Below are 12086 nucleotides of genomic sequence, written 5' to 3' on the forward strand. Positions count from 1 at the left end.
AATAATATCAGTGAGAGGATGTGACAAAATGATAGGGAAAACATTTAGAGAAACACCCACATAGAGTAACTCTGTAGAGCTATTATTATTGTTGTCTTTGAAGACCAACAGTATAATTTTATACAATTGCCTTGAAACCTATGTTTAGCATTTTTTTAATTATACTTTGATCATACTTAGAGCCACAGAAGCCAAAGATATATGCCTCTCTTCGTAAGATTTCAAATGATACTGATGATTATAAAAATGAATAAATGATAAATACTATGGTTTATTAACATGGTTTAAATTCTCTATCTTTGGGTGATAAAACAAGTATATATCTCATGACTACTATGGTTGTTTGAATCAAAACCATGTTAACAATCATTCAGGACACCATGTGTTTTAGTTTAAAAATATTAAAAGATGGAAGCCAAATATATAACTGTCAGGACATTTGTTGTCCGTTTACCAAGCTCATCTCTCACTGTGATCAGGCTTAGACTTACAATTGTCATAACAAAGGGTGCCAAAGAGTTCAAGTGTGAAGTTGCTTTGCTTGAATATTTTTTGTGATTTTTTTCCAGTTTTTATTTATTTGGCATAATTTATCTTTTTAATGTTTTTATCATATTTAATTCTTTTTCCTCTGGTGCCTGGAGTTTGCAGTTCTTAATGGCTCTGGGACAGAGAGGTGAAAAATACAGAATGAGCTCTGTAAAACACTGAAACTACAAGCTTTTGTGTACAGTTTTTAAGGTCCAGCAGGTGCTGGCAGAAAAGAAACTAGAATCCTTGCTGTCTCACTATTGATAGAAAACTAAAATCAGTGGCATGGAGAACGAAATCCCAAAGTCTACAGACTTCTACACATCTCTTATTTATAACAATACATCTGTATTAGGCAAAGCCTATCCAATTTTTTATGACTTAATTGGTTCTCTCTCTTTGCATTTATAACACCAATCTACTTTCTGTCTTTCAACATATATCCCAGAGAAAGGAAATAGAAAATAAAACACATTATTCAGTAGGATTTCATTGTGCACTGAGGGTAAAAAGCAGGCATGTATAAATGGAAAGACATTTAAAAGCCTTCCCAACCGAAATCTGGCAGGAGGTAAAACACTTCATTAGGATTTGTAACATCGATGGCGAATGCCTTCACACAATGTGCTACATTTGCGAATAAGGCACAAAATTGACTGTCAAAGAGATGTAAGACCAGAGTAGATTCCAATCCATTTTATACAGAGGACTCGATGGGAACCCTGTACCGCAGCAACTCCAAGACTTGGATTTCATAAACTGCTGGTGGAGATTCACCACTGAATCTTCATTTGGTTCTTAAATAAGTCCTCTTGATAATGACACCATGTAAAGGGCACAGTGACATCCAGGAAGTCAATGGGCTTTTTACTGATATACTCTGAGAATTGCTGGCAAAAAAGCTATCCGCATTTCCTAAATTTATAATGGAGACATTGACATATCCTAATGTTATAATGGTCATAATTATGTCACTTGGCAAAATGTATGGTTAAAGATAATGTCAAAGGTGCATTTTAGAATTCAGGGTCAGACACACAAAAAAGCAAAGGCTCTCATCTTCTACTCATATTGACTTCCATTATTGACCAGCTTATTAGCATGTAATAAGTATGTTCACTTGCTGAGTTACAGACACATGACTTGCACCCTTTAAAAACATAACCCACTATTCAGTATTTAATTGTCTCTTTACCAACTCCTTTCTCCAAACCACTGTTCTTCCTCCCCGCTGACATTTTTTTGTTTCCTAGATCAGAGTCAAAACCATCAGGAATGACCCTTTTTTCTTCTATTCATAAATGCTACTTATGTCATTTAGTATGTAAAAACACTATGAATTTAATTCTTTGCAGTGTATGGGTAAACTAAAGATTTGCTCCAGAGCACTAATTTCCCCTTCATCCCATAAAAAGAGTATATGACTTGATATGCTTCCTTTTAGACTTGAAATTTAAGAATCCTAGATAGAATTGTTGTGGAACTCATACCCCCCGCCCCCCAAGATTCCTGATACATCTAATTCTCCTCTGCTGAAGGATTTTTTTCTCCATTGTTACCTCCATTTGAACTGTGTTGTCAGAGTATGAGCTCCTCAAGGACAGGAGAGATGTCTGACTCATCTGGGTCCCAACGTCTTATAGTGCCTCTAGCATAGATGTGTTGCATTTCATTTATGCAAATATTAAAATATAGTCTTTTTTTTAAAAGGAAAAGATATTGCTTATTAGTAAATTGTGTGGAGTAAAGTGGTTCAAAATTTAAATAGCTTAGAATGGAGAACCACATGGTACCACTGGTATTTCTAGGGAGTATTTTAGCACAGGCCTGGGTTAGGTTGTCCTCCTGGGATTTTGGAACCTTGTGGGTAAGAATCACCTGAGATACTTGTCAGATATACAGATTCTACAGAATCAGAATATATAACAGAGGAATTTGGTAATCTTAGATTTAACACATAGGGGCAATTGTTGAATAGTGCTTAAAGAGAAATCTGGAGATGGGCAATGAAAGAAGAAACTGATGTGAAAGTGTCCAGGACTTGAGGAAGAAATAAGTCATCATGGAAAGCAGCTGGGAGGGGCACCTGGGTGGCTCCATTGGTTACGCCTCTGACTCTTGACTTTTGGCTGGGGTCACGATCTCAGGATTGTGAGATCAAGCCCTGTGTCAGGCTCTGCCCTGGGTGTGGAGTCTGCTTAAAATTGTCTCTCTCACTCTGCTCCTCCCCACCTCTCTGTCTCAAAACAACAACAAAAACCAGAAAAGCAGCTGGGAGTTTCTGACTCAAGCAGCACCAATGGTTGTATTCCTAGCAGTTTTCATCAGACAGAAAAGCCAACAGAGGTTTGTATCTTCCACTGACCAGGGCTCTAGGTGGACTAGAAGCAGAGGGAGCCCCAGCCTGGGAAAACCATATTGATTAAAGGTCCCTTTTCCTTTCTATATCAGGTGAGTCACTCCTAAAATCCAATGCAGAGGTAACTGAAAACATAGGAATGGAGAGAGAAGGTGAATGGAGAGCTAGAAACTCCAGGTCTTTCAACATCTAGTTCCCTGAGAAGAAAATAAGCACAGCCTCCCCAGGACATGTGGGACTTAGGAACCCGGGCTCTCAGCAATTCTAGCACCCAAGCGTCAGAGTGCTGCCTAAGGCTCCAGTCTTATAAAACACATAAGAGGGTTAACTATTGATAAAACTCATCTGTTTCAACATGGTTTTTACCTTTTGAGATTTAATGAACAAACTATACACTTTCTTTTATATTTTCATATCTGTTTACTCAGTCTTTTCAGTCTCTCCCATGTATAAAGAACATAGGGCCATGAAAGAGATACCAAATTCAGCTATGGAAGGTAATTTTTTGGTTATCTATTGCTGCATAATGAAAACCAAAACACAGCAGGCTAAGCCAATGCTGCTTCTGTTGTTCAGAAGTCTACATGCTACACACTATAGTAGCATACTATACACGATATGTAGCCGGGTCCTCTGACTCAGAGTTTCCCCTAAGGCTGTAATTAAGGTGTAAGCTACAGCTGGAATCCTATCAAAGCTCAACTGGGGTAGGATTTGCATCCAAGTCCAATCGTATGGCTGGTGGCGGGAATCAGTTCCTTGAAGGCTGTTGGCCTGAGAGCCTAATGCCCTTGCTGGCTGGTGGCTAGAGGCCTGCCTCAGTCCCCTCCCATGTGGTTTCTGCATAGGTCAATGCACAACATGTCAGCAGGCTTCCATCAGAACCAGCAAGCAGAAGAGCAAAAGAGGACAAGCAAGATGGAAGCCAGAGTCTTGCTGTAACCTGGTCTTCAAAGGGCCTTTTGTCCCATTCTATTTTTAGTGGAGAGTTACCAGTAGAACCCACAATTAATAGGAGGGATTAACAGTGTCATGAATAACAAGAGACAGGAAAGACTGTGAGAAATTTTAGAGGCTCCCTACCACAGATGTTAATAACAAGTATCAGAGGACAGCAAAACAATAAAATCGCTAGGTTTTGTTGTAGAATCAAGCATAATAATGGAATACAATACATTAGTAGTAATGATAACACTAGTGTGGCAATTATGCTAATAGTTGTAAGAACAGAACTAGTAACAACAGTTCCAATGAAAATAATGATCCAAGAGAAAGAAACAATACTATTTCAATAATATAATATTTAATGTTAACATATTCTAGGTACAGGGACTTGATTCATTTCAGAGGCAGACACTTTGATGTTTTTGGGAAAATAACTTGTTTAGTATTTTTTGTGTGTGTGATATCTGAAGGCTGTGGGACATGACTTGAATATGTTTTTTGTACACTATAAGCCAACACCCATTAGTGTATTATGAAATCAATTAAGAGACTTGAGACTAGGATGCAGAAGACAGAGACTGAAAAAGTAAATTATTCAGGTTAAAAAAGACAGATCAGGAACATAAAATCTTTTTTTCTTAAAAAGATTTTATTTATTTACCTGTCAGACAGAGATCACAAGTAGGCAGAGGGGCAGGCAGAGAGAGAGGGGGAAGCAGGCTCCCTGCTGAGCAGAGAGCCCGATGCGGGACTCTATCCCAGGACCCTGAGATCATGACCCGAGCTGAAGGCAGAGGCTTAACCCACTGAGCCACCCAGGTGCACCAGGAACATAGAATCTTAACTGGAATAGGAAAATCATACGGGAGGAATATTGAAAGGAAAATTGACCTGAGGCAAAGGAAGCAAATTATGATTTGGTTCTAGTATTTTTATTTATTTATTATTATTTTTTTTAGTATTTAAAATTTTCTCTAAGTTCCCATGTATTTAGTCAGTTTTTTCTGTACACAGCAGCTTGTGTTAGCAGTGCATGGGGAAAAGGAAGGAAAAATGTGTGTGGGGTGAATAGTACAGAGAGAAATCAGGATCATGGAAGCCAAGAGTGAGAACTGGGATCTTGCTTGGCAAGGAAACTGGCTGCCCAGGAACAGCTCAGAAACAGACTTAAGAGACCCAGTCGGGTTGCCGTTGATGTCCTCTGAATGAGACCCGAATCCACAGCCAGTGATATCTTCCATCAGACTAATGCTGCACCTAATGCCACACTGCTTGGGATGAGAGTTGGAGAGTAGATTCAAAGTAGTATGGCAAAAAATGGGACTTAAAATCCAGGATTAAAGTAAAAGTAAATGTAATCTGACACAAAATCCTGGCACACTGAGGAAAGGATGAGACAGCTCTCATTTCACCGGTTTAGGAAAGCAAGGCTGCCATGAAACTTCTGGGATTTGAGAAGAATTCTGTGCCCTAGTAAATAATATCTCCTTATGTGGTTTCACCACACCACTCTTACATTTGTGTGTCAGAAAATGTTTTGAACTTTTACAGTCTCTTCACCATCCATGACACCTTTAAAACACCCAGGTTTTACTAACACTGATTGCCATTGGACCTGTGTCCCTTCTACTTTCATGGAAGTACTGTTAGTCTTAAATTTTTTCAGTTTCTCTTTTTTCTTAACCATAACTACTTCAATATATATTACTGATTTTTAAGGAAATTCAAAATACATGTTCTCTTAAAAATCATGTACGATTCTATTTAAAATACCCTTTATAGGGGCGCCTGGGTGGCTCAGTGTAGGTTAAGCCGCTGCCTTCGGCTCAGGTCATGATCTCAGGGTCCTGGGATCGAGTCCCGCATTGGGCTCTCTGCTCAGCAGGGAGCCTGCTTCCCTCTCTCTCTCTGCCTGCCTCTCTGTCTACTTGTGATCTCTCTCTGTCAAATAAATAAATAAAAAAAATCTTTAAAAAAATGCCCTTTATATATTTAAATTACAGATATTTTAGGAATAGCATTTTTTTTTAATTTCAGAAAGGATGATTTATAATTATAGTTTATTTGAATTCACATATTATTTTGTGATTCATTTCTTAATATGTAATTTTATACACTTAAATTTTGAGACTTTTTGACATAAAAAAATAATTTCTAAGAAAAATGGGATCGTGGGAATAGTAGCTCCTGTTTCTTCAGCTGAAGCAATAATTGGTGAAATAAAATCGTGCACAGTTCATATGATTTCAAGATATTGAAGGAAACTAATTGAGGACAAGTGTTTAATGAAATCAGAATTGGCTCTGTTTCTGGATCTTTTTCCTGCTGAGGAATGTAGTTAGTTGCTGTATACAACAGGGACATAAAATAGTATCTTATACAAATGAAAGTTCTAATAGTTTTTTTTTTCCTTTGGATTAGCAATTAAGCAAGCATAAACATTTATCAAATTGTGAAGAAAAAAGACTTAAAAACAAATGAAAAATAATACTAATTTTAGTGCAAGGATAGAAACAAAGAACAGACAATGAATATAGGAACACTTGAGCTTTCCTATAAAGGAAGGATAAGAGAAACAATGTACTTAATTTACTCAGGAGAGAATTATGCAAATATGTACTAAATTTTCTTTGGGCGACTTACAATTAGATACAGGGTATAAAATACAGTCAGCAGTCACACCAGGCTACCATCTGGGAACTGAGACTAATGATCGTAACACAGTTGTACTAGCTTTCTATTGCCATGTAACAAATTATCACAAACTTAAGTGTTTCTTACAACACCCATTTATTATCTCAGAGTTTCTGTAGGTCAGAAGTTCAGGTACTGGTTAGCTAAATCTGCTCAGGTCTTATCAAGCTTAACCCAAGATGAGAGCTGGAATTCCATTCCTTTTTGGAATGGAATCAGGTTCTCTTATAAGCTTATGTGGTTATTGGCAGAATTCAGTCCCTTGCTTCTATAGGTTTGATGTTCCTTCTTTTCTTTCTACCTGTCAACTAGAACCACGTTCAACTCCTGGAGTCACCTGTCAGATCCTAGCCATGTGACCTCTTGCATAAGCAGTTTAGCATATACTTATGTCCTTTCTTCTAGTCCAGCAAGAGAGTTCTCCTTTTAAAAACTCATCTGATTAGTTCAGCCCCACCAAGGAGAATCTCTTTCAAAGTCAATGAGTTAGAGATGTGAATTATGTGAAAATGCCTTTACCTTTGCTATGAATAAGTAACCTGATCATGAGAACAATATTCCCAATGGAAGGGGATATTTCCAAATATATATTACAGGTGGCAGGAATCTTGGAAGCTATGTTAGAATTCTGGCCACCACAATCTGCCCTCTGGCCCCCAAAGAGTCACATATTTCTCAAATGCAAAATACATGCACTCTTTTTCACGATTCCCGAATCTCAATGCATCACAGTATTGGCTCAAAGTCCAAAATCTCATAATCTAAATCTAAATCTCATATTTTCAACTTAGAGTCTAAAATCAAATATAAATATCATGATTTTGAAGTCCAAAATCTCATCATCATCTAAATCAGATGTAGTTGAAACTCCTGGTTATAATTCTTTAGTATAGCTCCTTGAAGGCATGAATACTCTCCATCTATTTCCTTCCACCTGGTCCCATCCATAGGTTTTCTTACAAAATGGAAATTTGCCCCTTCTTCGACCATCTCCCCCTGCCCTACCCCAGCTTTACTGAGGTAAAATTGACCAAAAATTGTAAATATTTAAAATGTTCACTATGATTATTTAATATGCATTGTGAAATGATTACCACAACCAAGTTAATTGTGTGTGGTGAGGACACTTAACATCGACTCTCTTAGCAGATTTTAAGTATACAATACAATATTGTTAACTATAGTCATCATGCTGTACATTCGTTCTCTAGAACTTACTTATTTCATAACTGATAGGTTATACCTTTGACTGACATCTCATTTTCCCCCTCCCACAGCCCCCAGTCCCTGGCAACTGCATTCTACTTTGCTTCTATGAGTTTGACATTTTTCTTTCTTTCTTTTTTTTTAAGATTCCACATATAAGTGAGATCATATAGTATTTATCCTTACTCTGTCTGACTTATTTCATTTAACATAATCTCCTCTAGCTTCATTCATATTGTTGCAAATGGCAGGATTTCCCTTTTTTAATGGTTGAACAATATTCTACTGTGTGAACTAGTTATATATTTATTATGTTTATTTTATCCATTCATTGTTTCAAGGCTAGCACAAGAACATTTCTCTGAAATCTCTCACTCTTTCAAAGGGTTCACCTAATTAGTTCAGGCCCACCATGATACTATCCTTTTTGTTAAATTAGAGTCACCTAATTAGAGATCTTAACTACATATGCGAAATTTATTTTTCATGTGACATAATTAGGAGTGTTATAGCCTATCATATTTACTGGTTGAGCTCACACTTGAAGGGGTGAGATAAATTAGGTATGTAGTTGAAAATCTTCAAGGTCATTTAAACATTATGCTTACTATAATAAGCTATAAAAAATAGTCATTTCCTCAAAGCTATTTTAAATTTAATGCATGTAGGCAGGGGGAAAAACTCATATGTCTTATTTTTAGGTAGTTCAAATATAATTCCAATATTGTCAATAAGAATCTATGGGGTATATAATTTTGGATTAAGAGAGAGAGCTGAGAGTATGTAGATAGCATAATGTGGGAGAACTTAGAGAATAATGTGGGAGAACTTAGAGCAACTTAATCAATATATATATGGTTGGGAAAGACCAAGGGGGAAAGAAATAATAAAAGTCTAAACTAATAGTTGTATTTCAATATTGTAAAGAAAAATTAGGCAGATATGATATAGCTATAATAAAGATTAACATTTTTTTAAAGATTTTATTTATTTATTTGATGGAGAGAGATACATCACAAGTAGGCAGAGAGGAAGGCAGAGAGAGAGGGGGAGGCAGGCCCCCGCTGAGCAGAGAGCCAGATATAGGGCTGGATCCCAGGACCCTGGGATCATGACCTGAGCCAAAGGCAGAGGCTTTAACCCACTGAGCCACCCAGGCACCCCAAGGATTAACAGTATTTTAAAGGCCCAGTTAACTCTGTGTGTGTGAATGAATGCCAACAGGAGTTTTTAAAGAAAGAAAAGGAGGAAAAACCTGTTTTAGATGGACCTTGCTGCTAGACACAAAATTAGGTACAGACAGTGTGTTTAGAGAACAGTAGAGTAGGGACATGGGGCATAATAAAGGGTGGCAGATGATGAGTGTATATTGTGGTCAGATTATGAAGGATCTCTATATCATTCTTCACAAATTATGTATTTTCATGTAGGTGGTAGCTTTAAACCTCCTGAAATTTTTTCTTTAAGCTTCCAAAACTTTTTCAAGTTAGATCTCATGGAACTTGGAGTAGATCAAAGCCAAATTGCACTGATGTTTAGGGGCTCTTAGTGTTCCACTGGGGGAATCTATTTCTTATCTCAAAGATAAGAAAAGAGAGACAAGTCTGGATGCACTGATTAACGAAGTTTCTATCTACTAATTATACACAATTGTTAATAGTCTGAAGACAAATACAATGAAACAATGTTACTCTTGTAGGTTTTCTGTTGAGGGGGCTTCTTAGTTCTTAACACTCCTCTGCCCAGTCTTTTTTGATAATTGCATCTGGTACTGAGGGTAAGCTTCCAGAGTCTCTGCCTGCTTTGTGTGGCCTTTCCCATATGGCAGAGAACATTTGATCTGAGTATAAAACCAACTTCAAATAAGACAATAGGATTCTCATTTCCAGCATTTTAAACCTTGAACAAAGAGAGATTGAAAGTTCTTGAGAGTTCCTGGCAGCCTCCTAGAGGAAAAGTGGACAGACTAAGACCTTCAGGCCAATCCAGTCTACTGCCCGTTTAGGGGTGTTTGCATTTTTTAAATGGTTGGAGAAGAAAGTCAAAAAAAGAATAATATTTCATGGCACATGAAAAATCTGTGATATTCATATTTCAGTGTATGTACATAAAGCTTTATTGGAGGCCAGCCATCCTCCTTCATTTGTGCCCTGTATGTGGTTGGCTGCTTTTGCAATACAATGGGAGCACTGAGTAATGCAACAGGGACTTGTATGGCCCACAAAGCCTAAAATGTTTTCTGTCTCTTTATGTTAAAAAAAAAAAATTAAAAATTTAAAAAATTAAAAATTAAAAAAAAAAAAAGAAGTATGCTTGTCTCTGCTCTAGTCTAGAGGAAAGGACTATGAGTATTTAAGGTGGCCTCTGGCCTGCGTGGCTCAATCCCTTTGTCAGTCTTGTTTGTACAGCGGTTCTTTTGATGACATAAACTATTTCCATGTCTTGCCATTAAGGTTCCTGTTTGTTTGAGCTCACAGAGACAGCTTTCAATGCTCGCAACCAAAAGAACATTAACTAATATAATTATCTAATGACTTAGTCCAAGAAATCCATTAGCTTTGCATATTTATAGAGCTGGGTTGACCATTTCAAGTAAATTTACCAGTAAATTAGTGGAAACAAACAAGCAAAATATTCATTTTAAAAAATATCCAACACAGTGAAAAATTGCTTCAATTTGTTTTAAATGGACAGCTAAAATTGTTAATGGAATTTATTGTATGAATGGGTTGCTGTGAATTTTGAAATTATTGCTGTTTTCAGAAAATCAGTGAATTCTGGGGATCAGGGTTTATATGGAAAGCCTATGGTTCCTAATATGACTTCTATAAGAATCACATGGCGAAACAGGTGGGTACAGTACGTAATGCTGTCCTTTGATCTATGCTTGAGGGAAAAGCTGCTTTTTCAGCTTTGCTTGACTTTGAGCATTAAACTTAGTCATTCTTCAGATCACCCTACTTGACATCCTTTTTTCTTATCTTTTTAAATTCTGACTTTATTTTTCCACAACAGGTGGCTCTTCTCAGCGGGCACATAGTCACCCAATTAGGAACACACATGCCAGATATGAGCCCCTCCTCCTGTCTGCTTTTTACTTTCATCATGAGACCATTATTCTTCTTTATTTTGTACAAGTGCAACCTCAGGAACAAATTACTTCATCTTTTTTTTTTTTTTTTTTTAGATATTACTTTATTTATTTATTTTAGAGAGATTGAGTGCACACAAGCTGGAGAAGGAGCAAAGGGAGAGGGACTAGCGGACCCTGTGCTGAGCCTGAGCGCAAGGCAGAGCTCAATCCCAAGTCCCTGAGACCATGAACTGAGGAAACCAAGAGTCTGAGGCTCAACAGACTGAGCTACCCAGGCGCCCCATTACTTCACCTTTTCACTTGCTGCTTTTTCTCAGTAAACTTATCACAAGAGTAAAACCTATTACAAAGTATCTATTTAATTGTTTCTTTTCACCTGTAAATCAGCCACGTTCTGATTTTATTTCTCAATCCAAATGGCATCGACGATGTGCGACGATGTAATAACCCTATCCGTGGTACATTTGCTTGCACCAGAGATTCCCTTCCTATTCTAACACTTCCTATTCCTATTCTAACACTACTGGTTTCCACTTCCCAAACATGGGTCAAATATGTCTTCCACTTCTTCACTTCTTCTTCTTCTAAGGGCAGAATAAGGGACACACAAAACATGGCTTCCAAAGGTACTAGTGAATAAGGAACACAAGAGAACCAGTGGATACTTTAGAGAATCCTAATATGTTTTTAGATTTAAGGGAAAAAATCTTCATTAAGTCTCAGAAAAAGTCATATAGGTATTTGGATGGATTTCTCTCATAATCTGATTATTATGGATCCAAGACCCAAAAATAAACTAAACTGTTCATTTGAGGTGTGCAATTGCTCAACGTAAGGTGGTATTTCCACTTTTCCTCAACACGAGTGGGGTCAGCCCTCCTGAGCTCTGGCAAAACCAGGACAATGATGAAAAACAACAAGCTGTCAAGAGTGTTCCTATCCTAGAATCCTCTATCCAAGACGAAGAATGCCAGTGTTGGACTTTTTCCAGCTTATGATGCTGGGTTTTCTAATGAGCAGTGATGCTAAACAACTTAATATAGCAAATACTTCCATATGAATGCAAAACAACATAGTTTATTACCTGGCCAATCTGACCAGAAGCCAAGACTGTAATACACAAGAATTCTGACATACAATAGTTTGGATTTACATAAATAGAATTTGAAGCTCCACTTTTAAATTTTTATTTGTCTTATCCAATCTAGCTTCACACTTAGAATCATCCTTGGAGTGGCATAAGGTTATTAACCTGGA

Source organism: Meles meles, chromosome 11 (genome assembly GCF_922984935.1).
Source record: "Meles meles chromosome 11, mMelMel3.1 paternal haplotype, whole genome shotgun sequence".
Lineage (NCBI taxonomy): Eukaryota > Metazoa > Chordata > Mammalia > Carnivora > Mustelidae > Meles > Meles meles.